The 14,715-nt window shown below is 37.7% G+C and overlaps 1 long non-coding RNA gene across 2 annotated transcripts in view; it reads left to right on the forward strand.

Annotated features, from left to right (window-relative positions):
- The window catches only part of LOC106878580 (uncharacterized), a 55,216-nt gene that overhangs the window by 133 nt on the left and 40,368 nt on the right, over nt 1–14,715 (forward strand). Inside the window, exons 1-2 of one of the 2 annotated variants that reach the window (XR_016243421.1) lie at nt 1–323; nt 7,528–7,621. The exon at nt 1–323 is cut by the window's left edge and continues 133 nt beyond it. This is a non-coding gene — a long non-coding RNA (uncharacterized LOC106878580). Of the gene's footprint in view, nt 324–878; nt 1,812–7,527; nt 7,622–14,715 lie in introns of those variants that run through there. The other variant, XR_016243420.1, reaches the window with a different exon arrangement.

A 14,715-nucleotide genomic window follows, 5' to 3' on the forward strand; every position in this document is an offset into this window, starting at 1 on the left:
GTGGATTTGTTTTCTAAAAACCATATTTATACATATAGTACACTTATGAATTTATGAAATCTTGTTCAATATATGTTGTTGTTTTATCAACATTACAAATGACCCGTAATTGAATTAACCACACAAGTTCTGTCTAAAATTACAGACACGAGAGACAGACAGATTTGTTAATAAGCCTCCTAAGATCTTCAAGTGTTAATGGAAATAAACCAACATGTTATGCATTCATATATACAAGCACACACACATCCGATATTCAGACATAAATTACATATTTTAAGTTTAGTTTATATTTCCAAACCAAGACACCGTATATACTCAAGGTAAGCGTTTTTGTTTTTCTTGTATTTTTACTACATTACATAGATATCTTATTTTAGTATACATACATACAGAGAGAGAGAGAGAAAGAGCTAATTCTACTGCAACCAAAGATGAACAAGCTGCTAAACAGTTTGAATCGACACTAATTTCCTTCTCAGAAAACAACCTCACCTCCAAATCAGACATAGGAAAACATGAGGGGAAAATAGAACTATATTCATATTATCGAATATAATTTAAATATGCATATGACTGTGTATATACACATTTTCAGGAATTACACACACACACTATATATATATATATATATATATATATTAATCATAGTTCGAAGTTGATACTCAATTACATGTATTGATTACTCCCCACTACGTCAAGGGTGCACACCCAAACACATCCGTATATTATATATCTATACGTTTGTGTAAATGGGTATTAAAAGTTAGGTTATCACAGGTTTCTATAGAAAAAAAATAAGCCCGACTGACACAAGTGGATTGGAATTTTACTATTTTTGTAGACATTTAGCTATGATAATTGTCAATTGTCTTCAAAGCAAGAATGTTGTTTAAAATATCATATTCGGGATTGTTTTCGCTTGTATTCTGCTCCATTATTTTCTATTCCCTTCGATAATAGTTCAAATGTTGGTGACAACAGTGAGGGGAAACGACAAGAAATGTGGAAGACTTAGAGAAAAAAGAATAATGAGGGAGAGGATTACAAGTGTCTGACAAACTACAAAATACTATTAGGTGGGTCTATTTAGTTTAGCAGGTTCTTTTAGGAGAAATAAATATCGTTATATTAGCTGTTGTAAATAACTAATGAGCAGAATATAAGAACAACAAAAGTAAAGAATGACAACACGAAGACAATGTATGAGGCAATCACATGGGTTGCTGGGTTTGATGTTGAAACACAAGGTTGCCCGAATGAATCATAGATGACAATAGCATACATACAGTAACATCTAAAGTTGTTTATATACAAGAGTTGAGAAGACATTAAACTAATTTAGCGAGCAGATAGTAGGAGTGTTGATTTGTTCAAATGTGGACAAAAAGCAGCATTTAAGAACTATAATGAATCAAGCATCTAAACGACCTCTGTTATCCCGCCTGCACAAGTTTTACAACGTAACCTTAACCTCAATTATCGATGCTGTTTTAGAAAGATCCTTTTCTGAAGTGTTTAAAAAATAAAAGAACATGACAAACCTTCACGGAAATTCCGGAAATGGAGCCCGATGAAGCATTATAACAATGTTGTAAATAGAGCGGCCATGATGAATCACCCGGATGACGGTCGGTGTGACGTCACCAGAAAAAAGCCACCCCGCTGCAGAAAGAAATGTTACTGGGTTTATTATATATGTGTATATAGGTATATGTATATCTATGTATATATATCCCTACGATGATACATCGACATATAGCTCTATGATTGAATTTTATTTATTGAACAAGAATAATTATTATTTCTCAGTACGTGTTGTGATCGATTAATCGACTTACAATTTCTTCTTATCTCCTTCCCTCTTCTATACAGCCATGTATTATGCTACATTATGATTCTTCAGTCTGCCTGTTATAGAGACATTCTTCTTTCTCTCTCATCTTCCTGCATATCACATTTCTTTTGCTTTACACTTTTCACAAAAAAAATAAATAAAAACAGTAGGACCGATTTCGAGATGCAGTTGGAATCGTTTCACTTTGTTTTTTGTTAGGAGAGACGTGAGCAGCACAAATTTCCATTTCCCTACTAAAACTTCCTGCTTACATAAGAAGCAGATAATCCAAAGCACAAGAAATTTGGAAGTTATTTTCTTTTCTGACATCTTAATTTTCATTTCCTTTTCTACTCGACATCAAATACTCTTTCTTCGAATTACATTTTCATATCTTTTAATTTTTCATTCGAGATAGGGAGGGTAGTTTCATTAATTACACCAATCATTAATTAATTAATTATCATATTTCATTTCAGTCATGAAGAAATATTTTACAATTTATTTTTATAAGTCTTTCTTTAATGTTTTTACTAAATCTAACAAAAATAATTTATCCGTATGTTTATGGAGAGAAAACAGCCAGAACATAAATTAAATACCAGAAAACAATCTTTAGCGAAATTTTATTTATTACAGTTATGAGCAAAGACAAATCATTGTCGTCGTTGTTTTGTCATCTGTGTTTATCATAAATGTCTGATCGGAAAATAGCATTTTGCCATAACTTTTGAGCTCTTTCATATCACACATAAACCCAACATTCTGTGATCTAAATTCGCTACATCCATTTTTTTTTTTTGTCTTCTACGATTCAGTTTTTTTTTTAATTTTTACAGATAAAATACAACTACTTTCTTTAACATTCCATGTGTTTTTCTAATCTACCTTATATTTGATAATTTCTTTCTATTCTCAAGTCCTGGGTAAATAAAATGGAATAGATATAATATCAATACCAAATTCATTGACTATGACATCGAGGGAGTTGTCTGCGTTCTTGTTCAATGTAATGCTGAGTCCCTTGATCTGATATGAAGTAAACTTCCATCTATACCGCCAGTTGATTATTTCCAATGCTTTTGAAATTGCTGCTTTTAACCCCTGACCCCCAACATGTTAAAAGACGATATCTGTTGGTGACACTGGCTTTCAGTTCGTGAACACATTTTCTTCTGAGAGTATCCCACTCTACATATACCCTGTGCTTTTGGTACTAAGTTATTTAATCTCTAAAAAACCTAATGCGGATATCCAGTTCACATCTGTTCAACACAGTTTAGCTGGCACAAAACTGAGGTGCAAAGCAACTATTCAGGAGTCATAAACCCTCAAATTTGATTTTAAAAGCACTTTCAATTCATTCGGTTGGGATGTTTTTTGCAACTTAGTGAAAGAGAAGACTCTAGAGCTCTACCACTCTGTATGGCAAGTTTATCAGGATCCCTCAAATTGAAATCAACACATTCTTTTTATCCTGGTTGTTCAACTAGGTGACCCACTTAATCCTGCATTAGTTGTATATGGCATTGACAATACAATATTGATAGAATGGGGTTTATTGATTTGAACAGCTTGTTTCGGAGCCCATGTCAGATAAGGTCCTCACTACTGCAAATTTGATGATTGAGGAACTTAGTTGTCAATGAGTTCTGCTCATCCATCAAGCTCTCTCACCATCTGAGATCTCAATTTCCCATTTTGTTTTTGAACCCACTTTTCTTTCTAAGATGTCAAAACTCAAACGATTACTGAAAAATATTGATGTAAATAAACTCCATCAAGGCTTCTTTTATTCTGAGGAATTATTTATCTACCCCTAAGCTTACATTTTGAGGACCAGTCCCTCATTCAAATTCCTGCTGCCTCTACAATGACATCTAATTCATGAGAAACTTGAAAGTTTGGTCAATGTTAAACTCCTTTCAGTATCCCTTGCTTGGTAGCATTGCTCAAATGATCTGTCATGGTTTAGGTTTAAGTAAATGCTCCTCTCTATTGCTTCCCAAATTCTGTTATTCCATTCATGCTTACTCCTCTAGTAGACAACATTCTTTCCTTTCCATTTGAACTACTTCCAACAGAGAGGTAGATAAAGGTCTACAACTGTGGAGTGTGCTTCAGTTGTTAGTTCCAGATTGGGGAAAATTGACTCAGAATGTTTGGGACAATTTACAGTTAAAACATTTTCAGCTGTCTTTTTAATCAGTTAGATCAGTTAAATACTCAAGGTGTCATCTACTTTCTGTGAGAGCCAAACTTTCTGGAGATTGAGTTGAAACTTTGCCCATAGGCGTAGGAGTGGCTGTGTGGTAAGTAGCTCGCTTCTGGTCTTGTGCATTGCAGTAGTTGCTTACTGATGAACAGGTGTGGACGTGTGTTAACGCCGTCCAAAAATTGAACTGTGAGAGTCGACCGAGGTAGGTGGAATTGTTTTTTGACCTGGGAGGGGTTTGTTGCTGTTTGGTTTTTTTTGCAGTAAATTTTGCCCAGCTCTGGGGCAATTTCGCTTGCTCTCAGCGACTAATTATTGGTGAAAATTTGTGTTTGGGGGCATATCCACCCAAAAAAAAAACGTGGATTATACCTGAGAAGATTTTGGTTGCCTGAAGTACCAGCTGGCCAAAAACTGTTGTTTTCTTTTTTGCTGTGGAACTGTTTTTTCTTCTTCTACTCTTCTATTTTCATATTTCTTGAACTATTTTAAATATTTTTATTTTTTCTTCAGCTGTTTTTTCAGTTCGTCTTTGTGGACCTTTTTGTTATTATTTTTAGATTGTTTTTTGGACTATCAACATGGCAAAAAGAAATAATGAAGCTACTGCATTGGAGTGGGAGGTTCTCCCACCCAAGCAGTGGTTAGTTGATACAGAGAAGAGGACAGTGGTCCTGCAGACCTATTCTAGGTCACGCAACGCCATTGCCCTTTTCAATAAAGAGGAAATAATGGAAGAAGCCATCGTAATGCAGAAGCCATTGTAACGCCAACCAAACCCGAAGCCCCTCCGGTGGGAAATGTGCCACCGGAGAGGGAGACTCTGTCAGCGGGAATTGTGCTGCTGACAGATCAGTGTAAGGTCCCTCCCTGCGAGGTAGAGGAGTTATATGTTCTCCTGTACCACAAGGGGGGACTATTGACAGTTTCTTGGACTACGAGTGCGGCCAAGAAAGGAACTACTCGACGTGTGTGAGTAGTTCAAGATGGCCTCCGCAGGTGGCTGCGGAGGTCGTGACAAAAGTCAGGAGTAATTGTGACAAAGAGAACTTTGTCAACTTCACCGTGAACTCCGACTTGACAATGGAATTTTGTCTGGCAGAAGCAGTGTATTTGCGAGGGGTCCACGGTGGGGCGAATTAGTTGTGTTGCAGTATTGTAAATTGATTCTATTGTAAATTGATTTTTATGTAAGAAAAGTAAAACCTCAATGTATGTTTTAAAGGAAAAAAAAGAACAATGTTTTTGGCAGGCGACGATCGGCGGGCGTCATTCAATTCATTCTCCCCCATCTTATATCATTTTGTTGTCATTCATGCTCATTACTGGTGGTGTCCAGCCCGTAGCTACTCCCCTTTCTATGTACCACTCTTGTAGCGAATTAAATGAAATAAAGTAGCTTGCTTACGAACCACATGGTTCCGTGTTCAGTCCCACTGCGTGGCACCTTGGGCAAGTGTCTTCTACTATAGCTTTGGGCCAACCAAAGCCTTGTGAGTTGATTTGGTAGACGGAAACTGAAAGAAGCCCGTCGTATATATGTATATATATATGTATGCTTGTGTGTCTGTGTTTGTCCCCCCAACATCGCTTGACAACCGATGCTGGTGTGTATACATCCCTGTAACTTAGCGGTTCAGCAAAAGAGACTGATAGAATAAGGACTAGGCTTATAAAGAATAAGTCCTGGGGTCGATTTGCTCGACTAAAGGCGGTGCTCCAGCATGGCCACAGTCAAATGACTGAAACAAGTAAAGAGTATAGCAAATATTGGTGACTTACATAACCCAAATCAGCTCCCCATTTCCATTGCCTTCAGAGTTAAAGTCAATGTATGTTGAAGAATAAGATGTTGTTGCAGCAAGCTTTTCAATTCCAGAGGTTTTTATCATATATGTTGACTGAATGCTAGTCATATTGGTTGCCACAATGAAATAAACCTAATCATTAAACAAACCCTAGCCAGGGTACATATCCCTCCTTGACTCTGAAAGTAGTGGTATTGTCAGAGAATGGTGGTAAGTAGTCCAATGGGCATACTCATTGTCCTTGCACTAGAGGTAAGTGCCACATATGAGATGCCACCATCATGTATGTCTCATTTACACTATTGCATGTTTTTAATGCCACACCTTGTTTTTCCAACCTAGCACACAGTTTCATCTTCCATGCTGTATGTTTAGAGAAAAAGTACTTTGGATCCCTTCGCTCAGTTCAACTCTCCCTCTTTCTCCCTCTCTTTCATGCTCATTTATTATTGTCATTTACTCATCCATTTATCTAACTTTGTCACAGTTTGGCTGACCGAAAACTTCGTTATAGCTCTAGTTAAGAATTCAAATGCCCAATTCTGGGTTAATGCAGTTTCGTACCTCTCCTTGAAAAATGCATTTTTTGAAAAAAAATTTTTCGGATATCTACATTTTAGATGTCGGAGATTACGAATATGCAAAACAAAAAAAATATTTAACCCCCACCACCACCACTACCATTCCCCCTCCCATTTAAAATTTTGAACTTTTTCAAAATTTTTTATCCCTACGTTTTAGATGATGGAGATTCTGGATATGCAAGAAACCACATTTGTAAAACTTTTAAATTCAATAAGCATATAGATAGGTGTATAAAGAGATAGATATGAATGTCTTCCTGTGGCTAAAAACAACAGTAACACCGTCTTCTATAGGACCGCCACATTTAGTTGACAAATATATTTTATGAAGAAATGCATAGGGATAAACAGATAGACAAACAAATAAATAAATGGATGAAAAAGTTCAAAATTTAAAATTGGGGGAGGGGTGAAATTTGAGCCCCTTATTAAACTTTATAACATTAATTATTAAATATTAATGTTTGTTTCTCATAAAATGACTCGCATGGGGATGTAGTGTATATCTAATTTACATTATATTATTATTTACAATTATTTAAGGCAAACACAAGTAAAACACAAATTCCTTTCACTTTAAAGTTTTTGTCTGTATTTAATTTCGATTTGAAAATGTTTGTTAATTTGCTACAATGTCTTTAAAGTAAACAAAATCAAAATTTTAAATCTGGGGTGGGGGTGAAATTAAAAGCATTTTTTATTTGTTGCATATTCATAATCTCCAACATCTAAAATGTAGGAATCCGAAAATTTTTTTTTTTTAAATGCCTTTTTCAAGAAGTGCAAACCTGTATTAGCCCCATCAATTCTATATCATTATTATCATCAATATTCTCTCACATCACCAGCCTGAGTTTTTGCTGTTCCTCAGTGTGCCCACCCTTCCCACCCCCACCACCTGTACCGGAAGTCTTTATCCTCTGACTTCTATCGGATGTTTCTCCCATGCACACCGCCAAAGGCTTAATGTTCGCCCATCCCTACTTAGGGTTTATCTCCTATGTTATGTAGTGATTATGTAGTGCATAAAAAATTATGGTGGAGTGTATGCAGGTTGAAGGCTAATGCGAGCTTTCTTTTCAGGTACATGACGCTGCTGTTCCCCATCCCAGGATCTCTCAGGCCCACACCTCCCACACCCGCAGGATTGGCACACTTAATGTTGGCACAATGAAAGGTAGGTCTGGTGAGATTGTTGAGATGCTTGAATGGAAATGTGTAGATTTGTGCTGCACCCAAGAAGTAAGGTGGAGAGGAAGTTCTGCTAGGTTCCTCATAGGCAAAGAACATAGGTATAAGATTTTCTGGGCAGGGAACACTAATGTGTGATAGAATACTTAAGATTAGATTAGTGCTGCAACATAGTTTAAGCAACCATTATCTCGGCCTATGTCCCTCAGCCGGGGCTACCTGATGAACAGAAAGCCCAATTTTATGACACCCTCTTGCAGACTACCTTGTTGACAAATGACAGTGACCTTCTCTTTGTGGCTGGCAACTTCAATGGGTATGTTGGACACGATGCAGGGGGTTTCCATGGCATACATGGAGGCTATGGTTTTGGTTCCCGCAATGAGGAGGGAACCAGGCTGCTGTAGTTCTGCAATGCAAATGATCTTATGGTTTGCAATACTAACTTCAGGAAACTTGCCAACCACTTATTCACCTACTGACCTGATGGACACACTTGTCAAATTGATTACATCCTTGCCAAGAAACAGGAAAGATGGCTACTTATAAATGCTAAAACCTTCCCAGGTGAAGAATGCATCCCACAATATATTAGTAGTTAGCAACTTCAGGATCAGAGCTAAACAGATGCCCAGAAGATGGCCAGCATGGAGAAGAAGGGTCTGGAAGTTTAAGGATCCTGCGAATGGAGATTTGGAGATGTATTACTTGAAGCTTTTGACAAAATAGAGAGGGATATAGAATCACATGATATGGAAGACAACTGGAGGTTCCTACGGGACAATCTGTTGAGGGCTACTGACCAGATCTGAGGATGGTGCAAAGTCCCCTCTCGACCCAAGGTAACATGGTGGTGAAACAATGTAGTTGACAGGGCCATTAGGGAAACGAAACAGGCATGGAAGGACTGGAAGAACGGTGCCAGAAGGGAAGCTAGGAGACAAGTTTACTTAGCCAGAGGGGAAGCAGATAAGAAGAATTTTGCCAATGTTCTGCGTTATGAGGACCAAAGACTTGAAGTGTTTTGTGTTGCAAGACAGTGTGTGAGAGAGAATTGTGATGTCATAGGAGAGAACTGTGACCGCATGGATGATGGCTCACTTACATTTAATGAGGCTGCAAAGAGAGAGACTTGGAAATGCCACTATAAAAGGTTGCTAAATGAAAAGAATTAATGGGAGGGAGAGAGTCTGCTGAATGTTGACCCTACAGAGGGACCAGCTATCCGAATTGACAGTACCTTGGTAGATAAAGCAATTAAGGGTATGAAGACAGGGAAAGCCCCCTGGCCCATCAGGAATCACCGCAGAGATGCTAAAATTTCTGGCAGTGCTGGCTATAGTCTAATAACCCATGTAGTCAATCAGGTGATATATGAAGGAGTCATACCCAATGACTGGTGTAGCAGTACCATAGTCAACTGCTACAAAGGTAAAGGTGATGCATTAGATACGAATAATTACAGAGGTATCAAGTTGTTGGATCAGGTAATAAAAGTCACGGAGAAGTTTGTAGCCCAACTAATTAGGGAGAGAATCAGTCTAGATGAGATGCAGTTTGGGTTTGTGCCAGGGAAAAGTACCACTGATGCTATATTTCTGGTAAGACTGCTGCAGGAGAAATACCTAGCCAAAAATAAACCTCTATACCTGGCTTTCGTTGACATGGAGAAAGCTTTTGACAGGGTCCCCCAGTTCCTTATCTTGTGGTCAATGTGGAAACTAGGGATAGATGAATGGTTAGTGAGAGCTGTACAAGGATACTGTCAGTAAGGTGAGGATTGGTAATGAGTACAGTGAAGAATTCCGGGCAGGAGTAGGGGTCCACGAAGGATCAGTCTTCAGTGCCTTCTTATTCATCATAGTCCTCCAGGCAATAACAGGAATTCAAGACAGGATGCCCCTGGGAGCTTCTCTTTGCTGATGACCTTACTCTAATAGCCGAGTCACTATCAGAACTAGAGGAGAAGTTTCAGGTGTGGAAGCAAGATCTAGAATAGAAGGGCCTTAGAGTCAATCTAGCAAAAACCAAAGTCTTAATAAGTAGGAAGGCAGACAAAACACAAAAAATAGATGGCCCTGCTCGATTTGTAGAGAAGGCGTAGGTAGAAACTCAATAAGATGTATCCAATATAAGCTACAGACACATACAAGGTGCATCAATATCAAAGGAAGGCTAACTGAGAAGATAGTTTTTGTGTGTGATAAATGCTTGGGGGCAATAAACACTGAAAATGTGCAGAAAACAGATTCCGTCACATTCCAGTAGTTGATAGCTTCTGTTACCTAGGTGACCAAGTCAGTAGTGGGGTGGCTGCTCTGAGAGTGGAGCTGCTAGAATAAGGATAGCCAGGGCAAAGTTCAGAGAGCTCCTACCTCTGCTGGTGACAAAGGGCCTCTCGCTACATGGCAGTGAAACATGGGCCGTGACTGCTAGTATGCTCTGCTGGATGTGTAATGTCAGTGTGCATACACAACAGAGTGTATGCACCCTGAGAGAAAAGTTGAACATAAGAAGCATCAGATGTGGTGTGCAAGAGAGATGACTGCGCTGGTATGGCCATGTGTTGCGTATGGGTAAGGACAGCTGTGTGAAAAAGTGTCATACCCTAGCAGTAGAGGAAACCTGTGGAAGAAATAGATCCTGGAAGACCTGGGATGAGGTGTTGAAGCACGACCTTTGAATGTTGGTCCTCATCAAGGCGATGACAAGTGACTGAGGCCTTTGGAGACATGCTGTGCTTGAGAAGACCCAGCAAGCCAAGTGAGACCATAACCATGGCCTATGCTAGTGCAGCATAACCAACCCATTTAAGAGTACCTTTCAATCATTGGGCAATAAACTGTGCTTGCGAAGACCTGTTGAGGCAAGTGAAATCGTTGTCGTGGCCAATGACAGTACTGCCTGATTGGCACCCATGCCAGTGGCACATAAAATGCACCATTCAAGTGTGGTCGATGCCAGTACCGCCTGACTGGTCCCGTGCCAGTGGCACGTAAAAAACACTATTCAGGTGTGGCTAATGGCAGTACTGACTGACTGGCCCTCATGCCAGTGGCATGTAAAAAGCACCCACTACACTTTCAGAGTGGTTGGCATTAGGAAAGGCATCCAGCTGTAGAAATATTGTCAGATCAGACTGGAGCCTGGTGCAGCCTTCTGGCTTGCCAGCCCACAGTCGAACTGTCCAATCCATGCCAGCATGGAAAGTGGACACTACCGCTGCCGACAACGCCGCCACTACCGACAACGCTGCTGCCAACGACAAGGAGCAGTGTTGGGAGTTATTACAATCAGAGCTGCACCAAATAAGACACTGAAATACTTAATGTTGGTGAGAGTGGAAAATCCTAATCGGCATAAATATTATGTTGAAAATTAAAATAAAATGGCTAAAGCTTTTTTAGATATTGACTGGTATTCTTCTCTGATTGCAATCCAAAATTTTTCAAGACTAGACTCCTTATATTTAATCTTCACTCCACCATCGGTAGATACAGCTGTTAGTTCTTCTTCAGTTAATGTTAAACTAGCATCATCTGAAATTTCTTGCGAAGACCTGTTGAGGCAAGTGAAATCGTTGTCGTGGCCAATGACAGTACTGCCTGATTGGCACCCATGCCAGTGGCACATAAAATGCACCATTCAAGTGTGGTCGATGCCAGTACCGCCTGACTGGTCCCGTGCAATGTGTAATGCACACATGTCAGTTTGGATGTTGGCCTCATGATGATATGATCAACTCCTGCACTAGACAGTATTTTGCATCCTCGAACAAGGTATTTCATTTTACATTGCTCTACATCAAACTTAAGAAGTTGTGGAAAAGGTTCTCAAACTTTTAGAAGTTGTGGAACACTTGAAGCTTTACAAAATATTGCGAGCACACTACATGCAAAATGCTAAGAAATATAATGCAAAATGTAAAGAAATACCGAAATAACTGAAAAAAGGGTTTATACCTTTATTTATCATCTATTTTGCACTGATGTGAAGTATGAGCCTGTCATATCTTGGCAATTTCTTCAATGTTGGGACATATGTATGATAAGCAATCTCTCATTTTGTTGTCAGTAGACTGGAGATTTGTTCTCTTTTTGCACTTAATGTTGGTGAGAGTGGAAAATCCTAATCGGCATAAATATTATGTTGAAAATTAAAATAAAATGGCTAAAGCTTTTTTAGATATTGACTGGTATTCTTCTCTGATTGCAATCCAAAATTTTTCAAGACTAGACTCCTTATATTTAATCTTCACTCCACCATCGGTAGATACAGCTGTTAGTTCTTCTTCAGTTAATGTTAAACTAGCATCATCTGAAATTTCTATGAATGGATTTCGAATTCAAGCGTATTGTTCAGTGTTAAGTGATGGAAAATAATAATTTAATTTATTTTGCAAATTTGTCAAATGTTCAAGTATTAAAGGGAAGATATCATTTATGCAAGTTCTACTTATCAAAGGAAACATTTTCTAATTACCCTCAGAAGCTCTTTTCTTCCAGATAAGTAGTTTTTTTCTGAAATACTTTCATTTTATCAGTAGATGTCAAAATACTTCATTTCCTTGCATGCTAGTATTCAAAATACTGAGGTGCTAGAATATATCAGCCAAATACACTAATTTGCTGATCCAAAATTTATATCAAAGAAGCTCACAAAAGTGGTTTTGTTCTATTTCTTAAAAAAAACTTCAGTAGCTCTTGCCGTATCTCATATACACAATTAAGTACTTTCCCCTTTGAAAGCCACTTCACTTCTGTGTGCAAAAGCAGGTATCTGTGTTGTGAACCCATATTGATACAAAACTGCTTGAATAAACGTGACTTGTCTTGTTTTATATAATTTACAATATCAACAGCTTGATTCAAAACTTCTCTTAATTTGTCTCCTAATGTTTTTGCCATTAATGTTTCTCCGTGAAGAAAACAGTGAGTTATGACGACATTTTCATTTTGCTTTTTTACAAAAGATGTAAGGCCCTTAATGCAGCTTACCGTTGATGGAGCTCCATCTGTGCTAATGCCGACACACAACTTCCATGATATTTGCTATTTGCACAGGAAATTATTCAAAATGTTGGAAACATCTTTGCCCTTAGCAGTTGCACTTAATTCTTTGCAAAAAAGAAATTGATTTATAATTTGATCTTCATCAAGAAAACGAATAAATGTTAAGAGCTGCGCTTTGTTGGCATTGTCTGTTGACTCATCAATTTGTAATGCAAAATCTGAATATTAAAGCTTATTACTACAAACATCTTTCTCAATATCAGATGACATTTCTAGAATACATCTGTGAATACTATCATTGGACAGAGGGATTGTATTTATTTCTTTTGCTGCTTCATTTCCCAGCATTGTCCTCACAATCTTCTTACACACAAGCAGAATCAATGACTCACCTAAAGTATGAGCTTTCATATTTTGTGCTATTCGTTCTGAAACCTCATAAGAAGTGATTTGAGATTTTTCAGAAATAGTCATTATACTTTTCAAAGAGTTTCCTGTTATTCCTGCTATTCTAATAATTTTTCGAAATAACTTATAGATTTACCTTGTAAATGAGAGTGCTTGGTTTTCAAATGCTTGCTCAGTTTACTAGGAATCAATAATTTGTTTGATATTTTGCATCCACATATTAAACAGCGGCAAAGGATCATCAATGTTTCCAGTCCAATGAAAACCAAATCTTAAATAACTTTCGTCATATTTACAAGTAGACCACGCTTTGGCTCTCTTACTGGAACTGTTTCCACTGTGTTCACTTCTGGAATCACATTCATGTTTCTATGTTAGAAATCCATCCATTTTTATGGGTGTATTATTGTATATTTATCTGAAACTTTTATCTATCATTTACTTTTAACAAATGTAACACTATAATAGGTTAAAATTCCATAAAGTATTAAAGTTTTAGGTGGTTAAATAGATATATCAGTGACAGGAATATGTGTCACCAAAAAAACATTGTACTATTTATCACAACACCTCCACTTGCAGAACCTATTACTGCTACTGTCACCACTACACTACAGCACAACCTTAGCCGTGCTTGCTCATCAGTACAAAACTCATTTGAACAACTTTACAACGTGTATAAAACCTTCTTCCAAGCAACCAGCTGTTCCTTGTTGGATATCTTTCCGCTCTTAACAAATAATAATGATCTGTCATAAAGAACATTTCAATGTTGAAGTGAGGATATAATGTACTATAACTTCATTTTTTATCATCACAAATATCTACCTAGACCCTAGAATTTCGTGGGGCACACCTAAGCATGTCTCTGGGCACGCTAGTGCACCTGGGCACATCCTTTGGGAACCACTGCTCTACATTAAGTCCCAGTCAACTGCTCTCTCTCTTTTTCTCTCTCTCTCTCTTTTTCTCTATCTCTCTCTTTTTCTCTATCTCTCTCTCCAGCTGTCATATGCTTCATGTCTACTAGGTCATGAGTGAGGAGGCCAAGAGGAGATATGTGTCTACTCACAAGTACATAACTACCAAAAAAAATTAATAAAAATATGGTACTTGCTATTAGGTCATGCTCACTAATGATGGCTGTACTTCTTTTATGATGGATAATTAAAAAAAAAATAATCTAAAAATTTAGGTCGACTTTGTTTAGTGGATTTTCTAAGTAATGACATATCTGGACATCAAATGTAATTGGCTTCGATTATTTTGTTCAAAGTAGAATATTGAGCAGCTACAAGGTTTTATCTCATTACAATTTCAGAAGCTAAAACTCATTGCCATCACATTAAACTAAATTCAGGATATATAATTGAAAAAGCAAAAAAAAAAGCACAGAAGAGCAGTTGTCTCTCCAGCTCCTGGAAGCTAAAAGCAAAGAAGTGCATTACCTAATTAACCAACAAAACACTGCTCTAGATTTGAACTTGGAACCTCCAGTAATACTGATATGTAATACTCCAGTATTACATATCAGAGAATACTTTGGAAAATATTTTACTTTAACAGTATACCATTCTGCTGTAAAAGACAACATAAAGTGTTGGTTAGCAAGTTATCTGACAGGCCACATGGAATTGTATCATGTAGAACAACAAGCTAT

Source organism: Octopus bimaculoides, chromosome 10 (assembly GCF_046866305.1).
Source record: "Octopus bimaculoides isolate indiv1 chromosome 10, ASM4686630v1, whole genome shotgun sequence".
In the NCBI taxonomy this organism is placed as follows: domain Eukaryota; kingdom Metazoa; phylum Mollusca; class Cephalopoda; order Octopoda; family Octopodidae; genus Octopus; species Octopus bimaculoides.